This window comes from Schistocerca piceifrons, chromosome 3 (assembly GCF_021461385.2).
Source record: "Schistocerca piceifrons isolate TAMUIC-IGC-003096 chromosome 3, iqSchPice1.1, whole genome shotgun sequence".
NCBI classification, from domain to species: domain Eukaryota; kingdom Metazoa; phylum Arthropoda; class Insecta; order Orthoptera; family Acrididae; genus Schistocerca; species Schistocerca piceifrons.
This window is the reverse complement of record NC_060140.1, coordinates 907,153,629-907,173,493: the sequence shown is the minus strand read 5'-3', so window position 1 is coordinate 907,173,493 and position 19,865 is coordinate 907,153,629. Positions and strand designations below refer to the sequence as shown.

At 42.7% G+C, this 19,865-nt stretch overlaps 1 protein-coding gene across 1 annotated transcript in view; it reads right to left on the bottom strand.

Annotated features, from left to right (window-relative positions):
* LOC124787860 (serine/threonine-protein kinase meng-po) overlaps positions 1-19,600 on the bottom strand; it is a 324,368-nt gene extending 304,768 nt beyond the window's left edge. The window contains exon 1 of the mRNA XM_047254823.1: positions 19,529-19,600. The gene's annotated coding sequence lies outside the window, so the exon portion shown is untranslated. The remainder of the gene's footprint in view (positions 1-19,528) is intronic.
* Between the last annotated feature and the right edge of the window lie 265 nt (positions 19,601-19,865).

Below are 19,865 nucleotides of genomic sequence, written 5' to 3'. Positions count from 1 at the left end.
TGGGATACCCTCTCCACCCAGGTCGATAGCCACCCCTTCACCTACCACCACCCTGACGATGTCACCCATGCCGCCTCCTTTCTCCAGCAAACCTTGTCTGAGGCCATGGAGGCCCACGTCCCTACTGTCGCCATCCACCTCCACTGTCCTACCTTACCCCCACAGGCCATCCTCCTCCTCCATGAATCCCGCGGTCTCTACCGTGCCTTCCTCCGCACGCGTGACCCGGACACACTACGATGCCACCGGCAACTCCAGCGACACATTCGTAATTCGCTCGCGGCTAAGAAATGCCGGGACTGGCGACAGACATGCACCCGTTTAAATGCTACCCTACCTTTCAACTCATCCAAGTTCTGGTCAGCCTTCCGTCGCCTTACCGAAACTAAACCCTCCCCCTACTATCCTCTTCTCCATGACGATCACCCCTTCCCTGACACCCTTAGTAAGGCCAATCACTTTGCCTCCTATCTCTCCAATGTGTTTTCCATCCCCGATGATCCCCAGTTCGATTACTCACTCTTCCCGGATGTCCGCGATCGAACTGACAACTCTATCCCTCCCCTCGCACCTGATTTCCAGTACTTGGACAACATTGCACACACAGAACTCAATGCCCCTATCACTACACAGGATCTCATTGCTACATTCCGCACAAAACGCAACACCGCTCCTGGTCACGATCGTGTCACCTACCATCACCTTCGTGAAGCTCCTGTCTCTTTCCTCTCCGCCCTGGCCAGGCTCTACCCCGACCTGTGGAAAACCTCCTGTATCCTGATGTTCCTTAAACCTGGCAAACCGCCATCCGCCATCTCCTCCTACCGTCCCATCAGCCTTACCTCAGTCTTCAGCAAGGTTCTGGAATCTATCCTCACCCAACGCATCCACCAGCACCACCTCCTTCCCGTTACCCAGTGTGGCTTTCGACCGTCCTTCTCTTCCGACGACCTTCTCCTTCACCTCACTCATCTCCTTTCCGAACAGCTTAATTCCCGTTGCTCCACAATCTTCCTCTCCCTGGACCTCGAACGTGCTTATGACCACATATGGCATTCCGGTCTGCTCTTCAAGCTCCAAACCTTCGCCTTTCCCATTAACTACGTCCGTCTGATCGGTTCCTTTCTCTCCCACCGTCCTTCCTACGTCACCATCCATAACACGGATTCCTACACCTTTTTCCCCTCCGCTGGTGTGCCCCAAGGCTCCGTCCTCTCCCCCCTTCTGTACCTTTTGTACACAGCGGACATGCCGCCACCGTCACCCCCCATCCACCTTCTCCAGTTTGCTGATGACACCGCCTTCTTTGCCCTTGCCCCCACCCTGCAGCGCTCCGAACACCTTGTCCAATCCCATCTTGACCAGTTCACCACTTGGTGCAACCAGTGGTTGCTCAAGGTCAATCCCCCCAAAACCCAGGCGATCATTGTAGGCAAAACCACCCCTTCCTTCCTCCTCCTTGATTTCTATCTTACCATCTATGGCCGTCCTATCACCCTCACTCCCACCCTTCAATACCTTGGCGTCACCCTCGACCATCGCCTCTCCTGGACTCCCCATCTCCGGACAATCCAAGCCAAGGCACGCTCCCGACTCCGTCTCCTCAAGCTCCTTTCCGGCCGTACGTGGGGTCTGGACCCCTCCACCATCCTCCACACCTATAAATCCCTCATCCGCCCTATCCTTTGTTACGCCCATCTGGCCTGGGTCCCCGCCCCCTCTACCTTTTATAAATCCCTACAAATCCTTGAACGCCATGCTCTCTGCCTCGCCTATCGCACCTGTCTCCCCTCCCCCACGCAGATCCTGTATGATCTCATCCCCTTTCCCCACCTCCTCCTTTTCCTTGAGAGGATATGGATCCTGTACACCTCCTGCAAACTCGATCCTCCTCATCCGCTTGTCTCACCCCTCCTCTCCCACCCCCGCCCACTGCCGCGCCTGTATTCCCACGTCCCACCCGGTCTCCATCTCTCCACCCTCCTTATCCTCTCCCAAGGTGGCTTCCGCCAGCTCCCCCTCCCTGATGATGTCCTCCTCCCCTCCATCTACCGCTCCTATCAACTTTGATCCTGCCCCCCCCCACTTCCGGTGTCCTTTCCTTTAGGCACCCTCCCTCCCTTCTCTCTCCTTTTCCCCCCATCCCTCTTCCTCCATCCCTCTTCCCCCGGGCTTCCCCTCCCCCTTCCTCCTTTATCTCCTCCACCCATGGCATCTCTGCTCTCCCCTCTCCCTCGCCCCCCTCCTCCTCCTCTCTTGGCAGGTCCCCGGACTCGCACACGTTACGTGGACTTTCGCGCGCCGGAGGTCATCGCCATCAGTGTCTCGTGTGTGTGCCTTCGTTTGTGTTTCGTGTTTGTTCGCCGTCACGCCACCACTGTTCACGTGTACCGTCGCCATCATACCTGTTATGTGCGCCGTGTCAACTAGTGTTAGTGATGTTTTCTCGTCCATGGTGAACGGCTCCATGTTTTTTGTTTTTTAAGTGTCTACATTTTTTGCCCACCGTTTTGATTGTATTCTCTGTGCCACCTATATGTACTACTTATTGTAAAACTCAAGGCTGAAGAGCGGCGTACTCTGCTGCTGACAGCCCGCCTTGTGTAAGGTGATGAAAATCACAATAAAGAAGAAAAAAAATATCCTCGATCACACTAGTATACCCGGACTAGAAGAGAGCGCTAGAAGAGCCGCAGTGATATTAACGAAAGCAGTGACTTATGAACTTGTGTGATTAGTTTGCATGGAAATTGTATCTATCAAAGGACATTGATTATTGCGTGTCGCCAATTGCTTGCGACCCATCATGTAGAAACGAAAGTAAATTATTGTAAATTCCATTACTGTAATACATCTACATCTACATCTACATCTACATGATTACTCTGCAATTCACATTTAAGTGCTTGGCAGAGGGTTCATCGAACCACAATCATACTCTCTACCATTCCACTCCCGAACAGCGCGCGGGAAAAACGAACACCTAAACCTTTCTGTTCGAGCTCTGATTTCTCTTATTTTATTTTGATGATTATTCCTACCTATGTAGGTTGGGCTCAACCAAATATTTTCGCATTCGGAAGAGAAAGTTGGTGACTGAAATTTCGTAAATAGATCTCGCTGCGACGAAAAACGTCTTTGCTTTAATTAATGACTTCCATCCCAACTCGCGTATCATATCTGCCACACTCTCTCCCCTATTACGTGATAATACAAAACGAGCTGCCATTTTTTGCACCCTTTCGATGTCCTCCGTCAGTCCCACCTGGTAAGGATCCCACACCGCGTAGCAATATTCTAACAGAGGACGAACGAGTGTGGTGTAAGCTGTCTCTTTAGTGGACTTGTTGCATCTTCTAAGTGTCCTGCCAATGAAAGGCAACCTTTGGCTCGCCTTCCCCACAACATTATCTATGTGATCTTTCCAACTGAAGTTGTTCGTAATTTTAACACCCAGGTACTTAGTTGAATTGACAGCCTTGAGAACTGTACTACATCGAGTAATCGAATTCCAACAGATTTCCTTTGGAACTCCATTAATTGGAATTCCATTAATATGATTTGCTTGTATGTTGTCTAGTTATCCGAGAAAACAGCTTCCTAGGCAGCCTATAAGAGACGAGTGAGCAGGATCCCACAATAACTTTCTGCATTCTTTTAGTTAGATACGACATTACCCATTGTGTTGCCATACTGTCAGTTCCATAAACCTCAGCTTACCCAGGAGAATATTGCGATTCACAGTCAGATGCCTTAGATACATCACAGAAAATAGCAACATTTGCTGTTTTGTTATTTAATACTTGTAAAATCTGATGAGCGAATGTGCATTCTCATCTGTGCAACTCTTCTGAAATTCATACTGTGGTTTACTGAAGATATTGTTGTTGCTCAACCGGGGTACTATTATGTTGTCAGTAGTGAAACGAGTCGCAGGTTTCTGAAATCTCTCCTATCATCTTTTCTATAGAGGCGTTTAACAATAGCATGTTTCAACTTCTCTGGGAAAATTCTCTGAGTTAGTGGCGTATTACATATTTCAGATTGTATTATTGTATGTGAGCAAGTATTTAGTACTTAGCCGTGCATAGGAATGTTGCAACGTCAGCAAACTGTAATAAAATACAGGAAGACTTATGAAGGATCAACAGTTGGTGTAGGAACTAGCAGTTGATCCCAAACGTAAATAAATGTAACGTACTGCGTACAAATATAATATAGTGCGGCGTATAAATATAATATAAATATCATGTGAAACGGTGACAACCGTAAAATTGCTGAGCGTAACTGTCCAGGGCAAAATACAACCAACAGCCACACACACACACACACAAACCGCAGGCTGTAGAAAAAGTGGATGCCAGATTGATATCCATTTGCAGAATCCTAAGAGCGCTCATTTCAGTGGTTCTTGAGTACTGCTTGTCAACCTGGGGCTGTCACTAGGTAGGATAATAAAGGAAACATAGAAGATCCAAACAATAGTGACGCATTTCGTCTAGGGTTCATTCAGTAAGTGGCAGAGTGTTACGAAGACGCTCACAAAATTCTAGAGGCAGTGCATTTACTGTAAATAGTAATGTAAAGCGGCGTTAAAGGATACACAAAAAAATTGTTTATAAACTCTCATTTCCATCTGGATCTGCTTAAAAAGGCCGGTTACGTTGTATCTCATGTGATGTACAGGGCGTTGTGCATCTAGCAAAAGAATATCCGTGTGCAGAGTTAAGAACCGACACAGTAACTACATATACTGGGAATTTGTAAAAAATTGTAAATACGAAGTTTTATAACGAAATTCCACCAGAATACGGATGAGAAGGGTTGAAAATGGACACCCAATAAGATATGGAATGCTTGAACAGTAGTGTAATGCAGAAAACAAAATACAAATTTAAAGTTTCCGAATGCTCTCGGCTTGAAGAATTGCGAAAAGGAACAGAGCTAATTGTTAACGCCATAAAACAGATAGCTTACAGCAAAAAAATTAGATGTGTATTAGAATCTGAGAACATCTATTCTCTGTATTTGTCGAATTACCGTTGGGAGAAAGAATTAGGTGATTCTAACGTAGATTTAAATTGTAAGTTACAATTTAAGCTGCATGTTTTTAAAACTATGCCTAGCAAACGTAAAGAAGGAGTTGTTTTCTGTGTGTAATGCATATAAAAAAATTTAAAAAATATTTGGTAAAGGAATGTTTGTTTCCTTACACGTCACCTGGCCAAAATCCTAAATAAAATGTCTCCTATTTACAATAATGTACATGTTTCTTTTGGATAGTGAACTGAAAAGATGTTGAAAGTGAGGTGTTGGATGACATTGAAAAGTAGCTGAAACTAAGTAGCTAAAAACATCGCAACCCTAGTTTCGTACGCACAGGAAAAATGTAGTAGTATTAAAGTTAAAACCACTGTACCATATAAATTCTAAATACCCCTTATTACAACTGGAGTCTATATAAATCTCTGCAGTTAACCAAGTGTGAATGTAACTTTCTTTGGTTGTAATCCTTTTTTACAATAAATTTTATATGTAGAGCATTTTTTTAGTTTTTTACACCCTGTTCCCTCTGTAATACGGTACAAACCGAGACACACACACTCTCACAGAGAGAGAGAGAGAGAGAGATATGAAATTTACTGATGAGTCAGTACAGCATTTGACATAAACACAGAGAGATGGAATTTACTGATGGGGCATGCGGGAGATGAAATTTACTGGGAAGACTGTACAGTATTTGACATAAACATTAAGTAAAACACGTAAAGCATAAAAGCAATGACATTTGTTGATGAGGCTACAGTAATGACACAAATATTTGTATGTGTGTGCGTATGTGCGTGTATGCATGTGTGTTTTTTTGTGTGTGTGTGTGTGTGTGTGTGTGTGTGAGAAAATTTTGATAAGTAATTGAACAATTCAGGTGAAAAAGCTTGTGGAAATACTGCAGCATAGTTGAATTGTTTATAACATGGCGGTGTTTGGCAAAATATACTATGCTGTCACTGGCTGTTCCATTTTAACTAAAATTTCTCCTTTGTGCCATCTTGTATTTTTCGGATAAGGAGGCGTGGGTTGTGATGTCACAAATGTAATCAAAGTGAGCCCATAGATATGCTATTGTTTCTTTCTGTAAGTCATAGACAACAGCAAAGAGAAATTAAATGAAGGTACACGAGACAATGATCTGCTTAACTGTGCTCTGAGGGTCAGTGATTAACAATACCATAAGTCATTATAGTAGATGTATTAGTATTTGCAGCATAAATTTTGGTACTAGAAGTTGCTGTAGATAAATTAAGCTAGTGTTTCTAATTATAGTACTTTGTTACATCTGCAGTAGTTGTAGTATATCCAGTTGTAATTTCATTAATAGCAGCAAGTATGTATAAAGATAACTGTAAAATTACCTAAAAAGATTGAAGTAATGAAAACTTATGAGTCTTTTTCTCTCACGGTAAAGGAAAATTCGTCTGCGAATGGAAGAAGATGATATACATTAACCACAAGTAGAGTATTACATCGAGAGCCATCAATTGTTAGAGCAGTAGTAGCTAAGAAAAACAGAGGTAAAGAAAAATAGTATGCTAAATGCTACAAACTTAGTTCAGCATCCACAATAGAAAAAAAAAAACAAAAAACACAAAAAACGTTTTTCGTAATAATTCACTTAAATGTAATTGGACATGTAACAGACCATTAGTGGATCTAGAAAGTGGACTAGAATGAATAAATAAACAAATAAATACATAAATTATACGTAAATGGTTCAATAATTTCCAGAGATGTTATTAAAAATTTAGTATCGTATTAAATTTTGAATACACAGCCCCTTTCTTGCAATACACTCGCAGTGCTGATCGTAAAAGCTCTGGAACACCTTGACAAAAGCTTCAGCTTCAGTGTCGCCCAGAATTGCAGTCGCATTCCGTTGAATCGATGCAAAATCTTCGAAATCTTTCCCTGTTTATGACAGATTTGAGTTTAGGGAAGAGTATGATGTCTGCCAGGGTCAAATAAGGCAATATTGTGAATGCGGAGGGGGATATTCGAGTATCGTAACACCTCTTTCGGTCAACAACTAACTTGCAAGAAGGGTATCGTGGGACAAAAGACAACGACAAACACTATCGCAGATCCTGTGCCCTCGAAACAGATAGTCGTCAACTACTATGAAAGGCAGTTAGCAAAGAAAATTTCGGTTTATGTAGCTCCATATTTATTCGACTAACTGGGTCACTTGTCTTTTCGTACCATAGTTCAGTCTCGAACTGACTGAACCTACTGTATATAACCTACTTGGAAAGGTAGGACTGTATCGGGAATACTTAGCGTATGTGCTGCAATACAGGCGGTGCACGTACCGAACGTATGTGAGAATGGAGGAAGAACTTCAGACTCAGAATATTGAAGCGGTAAGGATTGCGAAAGAGCTTATTACAGCAGTCCAGCGCGGGTCACATTGAGAATGAAGCGTTTCAAGTAACTGGAAAAATACGCGGATCATTCCTGTTTTAAAGGAGGGTCATCAAACCACCGCACGCAACTATGTGTCTATATCGCTGACGGTAATCTGTTGTAGAATTTTGAAACATGTGTTATCCTTGTATGTTAAGACGACGTCCCCTGTAGGAATCAACATGGATTCTACAAACAACGATCGTGTGAAACCCAGATCACTCTGTTCCTCCACGAGCAGATAAGGGCGCCCAGGCTGATGCCGTCATCCTTGACTTCCGGAAGTTCGATACAGTTCCGCACTATCGCCTCATCAACAAAACAGGCGCGTGTGGAATACCAGACGAGATTTGTGGTTGCACTAAAGAGTCCCTTGGAAGTGGAACATAGTATGCCATTCTTAACGGAGAGAAATCTTCAAACGCAAAAGAGAAATCTTCAAACGCTAAAGCAACTCCGGGACCACCCCAAAGAAGTGTTACAGGAGCATTATTGTTCTATATATATATATATATATATATATATATATATATATATATATATATATATATATATAAACCTTTGACCATAGCTGCTAAGGTTCAGTGACCGTGTCAGAATTATGTTGGAACAAATAAGCCCTCGATCACAAATATTAAGTCAAAATTGACCTGGTTTCGACGCTACTATGAGCGTCGTCTTCCGTAATAGACTAACTGTTCTAAAACATATTAGGTAGATAGTACATTAATAAAATTAAAGTTTGTACTGACTGGAAAAGATACAGTACTTACAAGTCACATATTAAAAAAGATCTAAGCCGGAAAGGCGACGTCATGAACAGTTGTGAGATGGCGAGCCGCTAAGGGCTGCTCGTACTGTGAACAAGGGTTGCAACGAGACTGACCCAGTGGATAACGTCCGAAATTTCATGAGGCACTTCCTGGAAGTAGGTCTTGTGTGTAGAGAAGTCGCAATGCTAGAAAATAGTAACGAAATTGAGGAAGACCTGCAAGGCATGTACACTTGGTGCAGAGATTGTCATTTGGCTCTCAACGTAAGGAAATGACAGGACCCGATACCGTTTATTTACACTATTGCCAATCACTCGCTGGAAGTAGTCACATCCGTTAAATATCTGCGAATTTTTTGTTGTTGTTGTGGTCTTCAGTCCTAAGACTGGTTTGATGGAGCTCTCCATGTTACTGTATCCTGTGGAAGCTTCTTCATCTCCCAGTACCTACTGCAACCTACATCCTTCTGAATCTGTTTAGTGTATTCATCTCTTGGTCTCCCTCTACGATTTTTACCCTCCACGCTGCCCTCAAATACTAAATTGGTGATCCCTTGATCAGAACACGTCCTACCAACCGATCAATTTTTCCAGTCAAGTTGTACCACAAACTTCTCTTCCCCCCAATCCTATTCAATACCTCCTCATTAGTTATATGATCTACCCATCTAATCTTCAGCATTCTTCTGTAGCACAACATTTCGAAAGCTTCTATTCTCTTCTTGTCCAAACTAGTTATCGTCCATGTTTCACTTCCATACATGGCCACACTCCATACAAATACTTTCAGAAACGACTTCCTGATACTTAAATCTATACTCGATGTTAACAAATTTCTCTTCTTCAGAAACGCTTTCCTTGCCATTGCCAGTCTACTTCGACCATCATCAGTTATTTTGCTTCCCAAATAGCAAAACTCCTTTACTACTTTAAGTGTCTCATTTCCTAATCTAATTCCTTCAGCATCAGCCATTCCATTATCCTCGTTTTGCTTTTGTTGATGTTCATCTTATATCCTCCTTTCAAGACACTACCCATTCCGTTCAACTGCTAAGTCCTTTGCTGTCTCTGACAGAATTGCAGTGTCATCGGCGAACCTCAAAGTTTTTATTTCTTCTCCATGGATTTTAATACCTACTCCGAATTTTTCTTTTATTTCCTTTATTGCTTGCTCAATATACAGATTGAATAACATCGGGGATAGGCTACAACCCTGTCTCACTCCCTTCCCAACCACTGCTTCCCTTTCATGTCCCTCGACTCTTATAACTGCCATCTGGTTTCTGTACAAATTGTAAATAGCCTTTCGCTCCCTGTATTTTACCCCTGCCACCTTCAGAGTGTGAAAGAGAGTATTCCAGTCAACATTGTCAAAAGCTTTCTCTAAGTCTACTATTGCTAGAAACGTATGTTTGCCTTTCCTTAATCTTGCTTCTAAGATAAGTCGTAAGATCAGTATTACCTCACGTGTTCCAATATTTCTACTGAATCCAAACTGATCTTCCCCGAGGTTCGCTTCTACCAGTTTTTCCGTTGGTCTGTAAAGGATTCGGGTTAGTATATTGGAACCGTGACTTATTAAACTGATAGTTCGGTAATTTTCACATCTGTCAGCACCTGCTTTCTTTGGGATTGGAATTATTATATTCTTCTTGAAGTCTGAGGGTATTTCGCCTGTCTCATACATCTTGCTCACCAGATGGTAGAGTTTTGTCAGGAATGGCTCTCCCAAGGCCGTCAGTAGTTCTAATGGAATGTTGTCTACTCACGGGGCCTTGTTTCGACGAATTTTTTAATATGATGTAAACAGTCTAGACCGCAAGAAACCTTTATTTGTGTGGTTACCGGTTTCGGTCAGTTACTGATCATCTTCAGATCTCATACGAAACAATTGACCTTCGTGGAGTCCGTAACGCCTGCTCCATTCACCGCCTCCGCCTACGATTATTCCTACATATCTCAATTTATTGATGAGGTAGATAAAATGTTTTTCTAGTATAAATAGTACAATTGACTTCCAATCAGAAAAATTGATATAAATCAAGAAATCAATCCTACCAACGTGGTATGAGGTCTGAAGATGGTCAGTAACTGATCGAAACCGTATCCACAAAAATAAAGTTTCCTTGCGGTCTAGACTGATTATGTTCATTTTAAAGTACTAATAAAAACCAAAGTTCTTCACGAGAAATGTTCAAGAATTGTCTGCGAATATGTGTGCAGAGCGATTTAAATTTGAACGACCACTTAAAAGTAATCGTAGAAAAGGTGGATGCCAGACTGAAATTCATTGTGAAAAGTGTCAGAAAGTGTAGTTCACTCACGACAGAGGTAGATTACGAAACTTGTTCCATCGATACTCGAGTATTGTTCGTCAGTCTGGAACCCTTACCAGATAGGATTAGTAAAGTAAATAGAGAAGTTCCAAAGAGGAGCATTGAGTTTCGTCACAGATTCGTTTAGTATGGACAAAAGCGTCACTGAGACGCTCGTCCATCTCCAGACGCTATTAGAGAGGCATTGTGCATCACAAAGTCTTCACTGTTAAAATTCCGAGAGCCTGTAATTGCTAAAAGAGTCAGCTAATTATTTACTTCTTTCTACGTATATCTCGAGCAAAGACCATGAAGGCAAAATTACACAGAGAGGGCAAAAGCTTACCAACTATCGTTCCTCCTGCGCACCATTAGCGGCTGACACAGGAAAGGGAGGAAGAGGGGAGAGGAGTTACAGTGGTGTACAAAGTACCCTCTGTCACACACCATAACATGGTTTGCAGAATATAGGTATAAATGTCCATGAAGTCGGCTAGTACTTTGTAATCACACAAAGAGTAACAGATAAGAGACAAAAGAGCCTGTTATAACAAACCGCAGTTGACGTTTGTTGAGGACCACCTACGCTATACGTTTTTCATATTAGATGCATTTTACTGCCACCTACTGCCAGGTACTCCATATTAGCGACCTCATTAGACATTAGACATTGTGAGAGAGCAGAATGGGGCACTCCGCGGAACTCACGGACTTCAAATGTGGTCAGGTGACTGGGTGTCACTTGTGTCATACGTCTGCACGCGAGATTTCCACACTTCTAAATATCCCTAGGTTCACTGTTTCCGATGTGATAGTGAAGTGGAAAAACATACAGCACAAAAGCGTACAGGCCGACCTCGTCTGTTGATTAACAGAGACCGTGTGTAATAGACATAAATTAATCCATATCATCACACATGAATTCCAATTTGCATCAGGATCCACTGCAAGTACTATGGCAGTTTGGCCGGAGGTGAGAAAACTTGAATTTCATGGTCGAGCGGCTGTTCAAAAGCCACACATCACGCTGGTAAATGTCAAACGACGCCTCGCTTGGTGTAAGGAGCGTAAACATTGGGCGACTGAACAGTGGAAAAACATTGCGTAACGAATCACGATACACAATATGGCTATCGGATGGCAGGGTGTGGGTATGGCAAATGCCCGTGAACGTCATCTACCAGCGTGTGTAGCGCTAACAGTAAAATTCGGAGGCGGTGGTTTTAGGGTGTGGTCGTGTTTTTCATGGAGGGGGCTTGCACCCCTTGTTGTTTTGCGTGGCACTATCACAGCACAGGCCTACACTGATGTTTTAAGCACCTTGTTGCTTCCCACTGTTGAAGAGCAATTCGGGGATGGCAACTGCATCTTTCAATACGAACGAGCACCTGTTCATAATGCACGGCCTGTGGCGGAGTGTTTACACGACAGTAACATGCCTGTAATGGACCGGCCTGTACAGAGTCCTGACGTGAATCCTATAGAACACGTTTGGGATGTTTTGGAACACTGACTTAGTGCCAGGCCTCACCGGCCGACATCGATACTTCTCCTCAGTGCAGCACTCCGTGAAGAATGGGCCGCCATCCGCCTTCCAGCACCAGATTCATCGTATGCCTGCGAGAGTGGAAGCTGTCATCAAGGATAAGCGTGGGACAACACCATACTGAATTCGAGCAATATCGATGGAGGGCGGCACGAACTTGTAACTCATTTTCAACCAGGTATCCGGATACTTTTGATCACATAGTGTATATGATACTTCCTCCTTTGGCGCCTTCTTGTGCTGTGCTGTTGGTCTAGACTCTTAGAGGCGCTGTAGCCTTCAGCTGCCGCCAGCTGGATGACTTCGGGAGTTACTTCTGCAGAAGTAGTCGTGGTGGCGGGAGAACAATGGACGTGAAAACATTTGGCACTGCCAGTGTGTCGCCACGGCGAGGCCCGTATCTGTATGCGTCACGCGCGTTTTCGCGGAACTACGAGACAATTCATTTTCTTTACTACTGGTGTTTCCCTGTAACATTTCCCAATACGGATTCGATAGCTTAATTTACGTTACTCAAAAAAAGGTCTTGAAAGTTAATTTGGTGACACTGAATACAAAAGTGACTTTAAACTTCAAATCGTAGCCGTTATTTACTATTACACTTTTTCGCTAAGTGTCAGGTTCGAATATACGCAGTTGGCACCATTTTATGACTTTGTCGTAATTCTCGCAGCTTCACGCCATCATGTCGTAGGGTACATGGGCTGCACATGTTCATCACTGATCATTAGCGTTGTGGCCATAGAACTGTCTGCCGTTCTTATAAGAACTGCTGTGAAGTGGTACTGTGTTTTGTCGCTTCTCGAAGTGCTTTCGTGGAGTATTGTGTTCTAATGAACTTCCAGCTAGCAACCTGCTATTAACACTCATGTAAAACACTATCTCGTTAATGTAAAAATAATGCAGATAATTCCTTTACATTTCCGGAAGAAGATTTAATTTACACCTTCTGCAAAAAAAGGTCTGTTTCTCGCATTCTGTGAGACGGAGGAACAAGACAGGAATCTAGGCTCCACACGTCTGCTGTACTGCTTTATTACATGTTCGTCCAATCTCAAGGAGTGGGTAGATCGAATAGGACGTTGTATGCCGTTTGGGCTGTTGATGATTTAGATGCAGTCCTCCAATCGAACTAATGACGTGTTTTATGCAGATTCTCCTACAAACAAAAAGAGACTGCACAAAGAAAAACTCGGAGTTGTGTATAATAATAGACACTTTGCACGCTCTGAAAAAGAACTTCTTAATTCTGAAACTCCAGGGAAGATTTCGGCGAACAATGAAGTCTTAACTGGAGATAGAAACCATCCAGTTTGAGAGGCGAAGATTTATTTTCCCATTCTGTTTCTAAAAAGTGGGAGCAGGGTTTTTATTGGTCCACAGATAAGAAAAAATTTTAAAGTCAGTTAGAGTTAACAGTGAAGGACAAAAAGAAAAATTTAAATAATCTATGAATAATGTGACGTGCTTGGATAAGCTGTTACCTTGTCACATGCAACTAAAACCACCCTTCTTGCAATTACACCTTTGAGGCGCAGTCAAATGAATACGAGACAGGTAGAACAAAAGTAAGTAAACTGTTCTTTATGTACAAAGTAATCGGCATAACTGGTAATACATTTATCGTGCAACGAGTCGTGGAGAAATGTTTGCCGTTCCCTACAGAACTAGGATTGTACCCAGGCGTGCTCATCGTCGTCCGAACCAAATTGACTGCGACGAACGCCTTTCTTCCGGACTCCAAAAATACGGATATCGCATGGGGAGATATCGGAAGTGCTTGGAGGATGAGTAAGGGTTCCAAGCGAAGCTTCCGCAGCGTAATCGAAACAACCTTGGCCCGCATTTTGGCAAAATGGATTCGACTATGCTGCAGAAGTTTCTGTTGGACGCCCTTACACAACCTCCACGCACTTCCGATATCTCCCCACGCGCTTTTCCGTATTTTTAGAGTCAGGAAGAAAGGCATTCGCGGCAGTCGATTTGGTTCGGACGAAGAAGCGCACACCTGAGTCTGTACGCAACCGAAAGCATTTTTCCATGAAGCAATTGACCGTTTTGTCTCACTGTAGGATAAATGTTTTATTAGCAGTTATGGCGATTATTTTTGAAATAATAAACAGTTTACTTTTTTTCAGTCTTTCTTGGTTTCATTTGACTGCCTCTTATAGACAACTTGTAGCGAAGCAGCCTACTCACGCCTTATAAAATTCACATCAGTCCTTTCCATTGTGTGCCAGCCTAGTCCGCTGTAACTAGCTCTGACGTCATAAATATTGCGCAATACTTTAAAATGAAGTAAATAGCAGGAAACGTTTCTAGCATGTCCGGAGTAATATAAAATCAATATGTGTTGGATATCAGTTCAATAACTTTAACCATTTTCGAAATTTGGATGTTTTTCTGTAAAAATCACTGGCGCAACAGAAAAGAGCTAGAAACTTAAAAATTTATATTTAGATTCCTTTTGCATAATCATTTAGTAGAAACAGTATTCTGGATCTCACAAATTAAAATTTTAGTTGAAATTCATGATTTTCTGGTTTTTTGTCTTAGAAATTAAGGAAGCAAGATAGATTAAGTAGGCGAATAAATAAAGCTAGGATGTTTAAGTTTAAGTAGTAGGGAGATCCGGTATAATCATAAAAATGTGAGAAGTTTCAACAGAATAACTATAAAACTATAGCTATAGCGTATCTCCAAAGAGCAAGTTCAGAGCTCAGCTACTGCGTGTAGTGTAATTAAATTAATTCTACCGAGCGAGGTGGCGCAGTGGTAAGACACTGGACTCGCATTCGGGAGGACGACGGTTCAATCCCGCGTCCGGCCATCCTGATTTAGGTTTTCCGTGATTTCCCTAAATCACTCCAGGCAAATGCCGGGATGGTTCCTCTGAAAGGGCACGGCCGACTTCCTTCCCCATCCTTCCCTAATCCGATGAGACCGATGACCACGCTGTCTGGTCTCCTTCCCCAAAACCAACCAACCAACCAAATTAATTCTCTCGCCCAAAATATTTGACTTACCCACGTCAGACTTTTATTATGATTACTTACTTGTGTGCTGATTGCACAATTAAATTGAAAGCTTCATAGGCCATCAGCAAAGGAAGCAATGATTTATTCGATAACTTAAAGTGGTGCATTACTAGCCCAGCGGCTAGTCGGGAGAGCAGATTTGATCAGGCATTCCCTTAGCCGTCCGCACCGCGGCTTTATATGTAAGAACGCTGCGCAAGAGAAGGAAGGCCCCAGTTCTCTCCAGACGCTGATTAGCGCACCACCTGTGCCAGGAATCGCGTCGCGTCGGTATCGTTGATATGAGCAGCCTCGGATGCAGTAATAAGTTACTCGGGATACCCGTAACCATGAAATCGTTTTCGAGTGAAGTGTTAATTTTGGGATGACATTAATGATCTATCTTTAGTTTACGTATGTCGTATTTTCACGTGCCGCCGCAGGACAGACATTCTACCATTATTAGCGTGGCGTTTGATGAACATTATCATCAAATTATGGCGAGCATTCACTTAAACATTTAATTTGAACAGTTATAGTTGCATCAGCACATTAGACTCTGAACTGCTCTGGTAGTTGGATTGTGAGGATTGTTTTTGGTCTGTGACTTTCAGAATATAGTGAACATTTTAGAGAGAATGGTTTTTGATTATGAATCCCAGACAATTTCCTAATTCCTCAGAGCTATAAATGTATTTCTCAGATGAAGTGGGCACTAGGAATTCTAATTACAGGCTTCACGTTTTGCTAATCACTTTCTGGTTGCCAATATTGTAGTTGGAGAGCCAGTGTTGAGAACAGCAAACAGCATAAATACAAAACATTTATTGCACTATTCCACCTGCCGCCCCACAAACTTCTCACCAAATTCTAATAATGTTAGAGTATTTCACTATAAAATAAAAGGGAGTACTGACATATCAAGTATTATAGTCGAATTATTTAAAGGACTGTCCTGCATCACGGAACCAGGGACAAGCGGAAAGGAGAAGCTCTTGAGGTATTTAATATTTTTTCATATTTTCTTCTAAGATACTTAAAAAAATTTCCATATCCCAAAAAGAGAGACAGTTGTTAAATTAAATTTTGTTTTACCTGATTCAGAACCCATAAAGAAATCATTTTCTATTCGCCATACCATTCAACTTTTCAAAATTTGGAACCCATTGTTGTTCTTCACCCATCCTGATTTGATTTCTGCCATGTTTTGTCTAAATCTTCATGCACCACCATAACGACTGATAATGTAGAGGCATTCATGTTGCGATGGTGCAATATGTTATGATGACGCTACATGTGTAACTGACTCAAGTTCGCATTTGCCCCAGTGACCTTAACTGTCGTTATAAATCTCAAGCTCGTACCTTTCACTAATTATGTAATTGTTCCAAAAAGTGATAAACGGAAATTCATCGGTCGACCCGAATGTTAAGCTTCTTCCCGGGTTCTGGCTGCGACAACGGTAATTTCTTATTAAATTACGGAAATTTCAAAATATATTTCTCTCAGCTTTTTTAACAAGTGTGCTGGGTGGATGGTTGGGGGGGGAGGGGGGCAAAGAACGGAAACCTTCCGTCCTATTCTTTTGGCTCAACTAGTGAGATGATGCAACACATCTGGATGCACTGAAGTGGCTGATCTATTTCTGAAATAAAACAGAATTAATTTAAAAAAGGAACTTCTATTTCATTGCACCCTCAGGTCCCTGAATTTCCTTAATGAGGAGATGAAAAATTTCACCGCCACTTTATTTCTTAAAAGAGCTGTGGGATGGGAGGGAGGGGGTGGCTTATTTTGAAATTTCTGCCGCTTAATACCAAATAGGTTATTTGCTAAAACTGTCATTGTCAGGGTTCAAACCGAGGACGGGTTATTACCGTATTTTTGACTTAATGACGACACTCACGTTTATGAGTGGAAATGCTGACCACGAGCCACTTTCTTCCTTATATCATCAAAACCTACGCACAGTAAAAACATAAACATTATACTGGAAGACCCACTACTTCACCATTCATACAGTATTAAATATACTTGTATTTGTTGTTAGAGTAAGGTTAATTTACTCCTTTAACAAAAGAAAATCGCTTTATTGTAAGAAACCTATTGGTAGTAGATGAAGGTATTAATTTGCTATAGAAACTACTCAGAGACTCGAGCCTAGAATAAATGGGCTCGATTCTTTACTGGCAAAGACGAAAGTAGAAAATTAATGAGTGAGTGGAGTAGTATGCAATTGGAAAGGTCGACTTTCGATGTGTATTCCGTGGTTCCCACGCTACCAATGGAAAAATGAGGACGCTATAATCGCTTCTTTTTATTTATTCTTTTTCTTTCATTTGCATCTAAAGCGCAACAAATCTACCGACGGCATGAGATATTTATTTCACCCAAGGATCATAAAAGTAAGACAAGAGCCAAGCGGTCTAAGGCGCTACAGTCATGGACTGTGCGGCTGGTCCCGGCGGAGGTTCGAGTCCTCCCTCGGGCATGGGTATGTGTGTTTGTCATTAGGATACTTTAGGTTAAGTAGTGTGTAAGATTAGGGACTGATGACCTTAGTCCCATCAGATTTCACACACATTTGAACATTTTTTAAGACAAGAGAGTTTAGGATCCGTAGCAAAACGTGTAGACAATTGTTTTTCCCTTGCTCAATAGGCAAATGGAGCAGCACACAAAAACGCAAACATTGGTTCGAAGGAGCGTCGGCCACGCGCTACAGAGTGTAAGTAAACGTAATGACAGCTTCCCGTAGAGTGAGGGTATGGCCTCCTGTTGATCGGGCAGCGATGTTTATCTCTGCGCCTCTCTTGGTGCTATTAGAGAGCAGAGGTTTACGTGCCAGCACCGAGTTTTATCCTTTTTATATCCCACGCTCCCTCTCTCTCCCTCTGTCTCTCTCTCTCTCTCTCTCTCTGTCTCTCTCTCTCTCGCTCTATCACCAACAGAAACACCACACTTTAGACGTACACACCAAGCAGTTACAATGAAGCAACAACACTCACACTTTCATTTACGAACGAAATTAACTCCTCTAGTTCAGACTGCTTAGCCACTAAATGACTTATTCAGCTCCCTTCGGGTACATCTCATATCACGCGTATGCGTACTAATGGCGTGAGAGACACAAACAAGTAATTCCGCGGATGTTTGCCGTAAGGCTACGATCACCAAACGTCGGCTGATAAAATCATCCAGCAACTTGGTCACATTTCGTCGGACTGTAATTCTTATTTGTTTGTGGAACGAATGCCTCAGAAATTCTGTAGTTTGAAACAAGTACTATACTGCAGTTCCTTTTATCACAAAGACGACGAATTCAAATAAGTGGAATTATTGTTTCCGGAGAAACATGTGCTGTTTTCTAACCTATTCGTATAACCGGATTAATTCTTTGAACACACCTTGCTGAAGAAAGAAACGGTGTATTGTTCACGTGTTAACGCTTCTACATCACATCCTATAAGCAATAAGCACGGACAACTATAAATGCCATTTCAAATTCTGAAACTATTACGCATAAACAGCTAAATTTCGTACGAAATTGCATACATATAGTCTAAAATTTAATAAATATAAATAAGAAAGCGCTGATATTTTTCAATGCAACATTAGTGACTCAAGTTCGCTTGCTTGATGAATGGCGAATTTTCATAGTGACAATGACAAAATGGTACGTTACGAAATTAAGGTATTTCTATACAATGTGTAAAATAATCATGTTTCTAGGTGAATGCCTTTTATTACGACGCACGAAGTAAAAGAACAGTAGCATTTTTTTTTGCATGAAAACTGAATCATTTATTAAGCAAAACTCCAGAAATTCATTTAGCCTACTCTTATTTGGTAAATAATGTTTCACAACACCACGTTTTTCGCAAACCTTCTGATGCCGGAAGCGGATGTTGCTCGAATCTGTCGAAGAAAACAAACAGATTTGAATTCCACCAAACACGGTCCGATTTCGGAAGTGTCGGCCGATAAGGTAGGTTGGACTCCTAATCAGATCTCGCACAAGATATCTTTCAGGTACGAAAAGATCGGCGGCTGTGTATTTCAGTCAGCCAGCGTCAGTTCAGCCGGCGACATTTTTAGTCCATCGCCGGCGGAACTTCGAACACGGCCTGAGTGACTTCCTAGCTGTACACCACTTTAATTTAGTTCTTCGTTCGCGTCTCGCAGAGATGTCCCAACGTCGCGAGTGACCAAACATTTCCAACTCAGAGGATGATTGCTATAACGTATCCCTCAACCGCCAGATTCACACGAGTGTATCAGTAACCATTCAGCGCCGACATTCCGGCCGTCTGGCTGCTGCTGCCACAGTAATTTGGATGTGTGTATGGAGCCTGTGGTGGGTGGGTGCGATCGCAGAGGCAGCACGCTGGACCCTGGCTGGAGAGCTGGTTGTTACCTGCTGTGTAGCGGGCAGCGCGCGCATCGTCTTCGCGGTACGCGAGGAGACTGCCCCTCCCCCAGGCTCTCCTGCCCGCTCAGCCCTGCTGTGAGGGGAGAGGAGAGGAGAAGAGAGGAGGGAGCTATTTCTGTCGCGGCTGCAGCTGCACAGCCGTCGCCGCAGCCCAGTTCCTCTCTGGGAGGAGTCGCTCCCTCCTCAGAGGCAGAATCCCGCCTCGTCTGTCCACCTCCCTAGGTTTCAGGTGCTGCCAGCATGAGTACATCTACATCTACATCTACATGTACATTTATACTCCGCAAGCCACCCAACGGTGTGTGGCGGAAGGCACTTTACG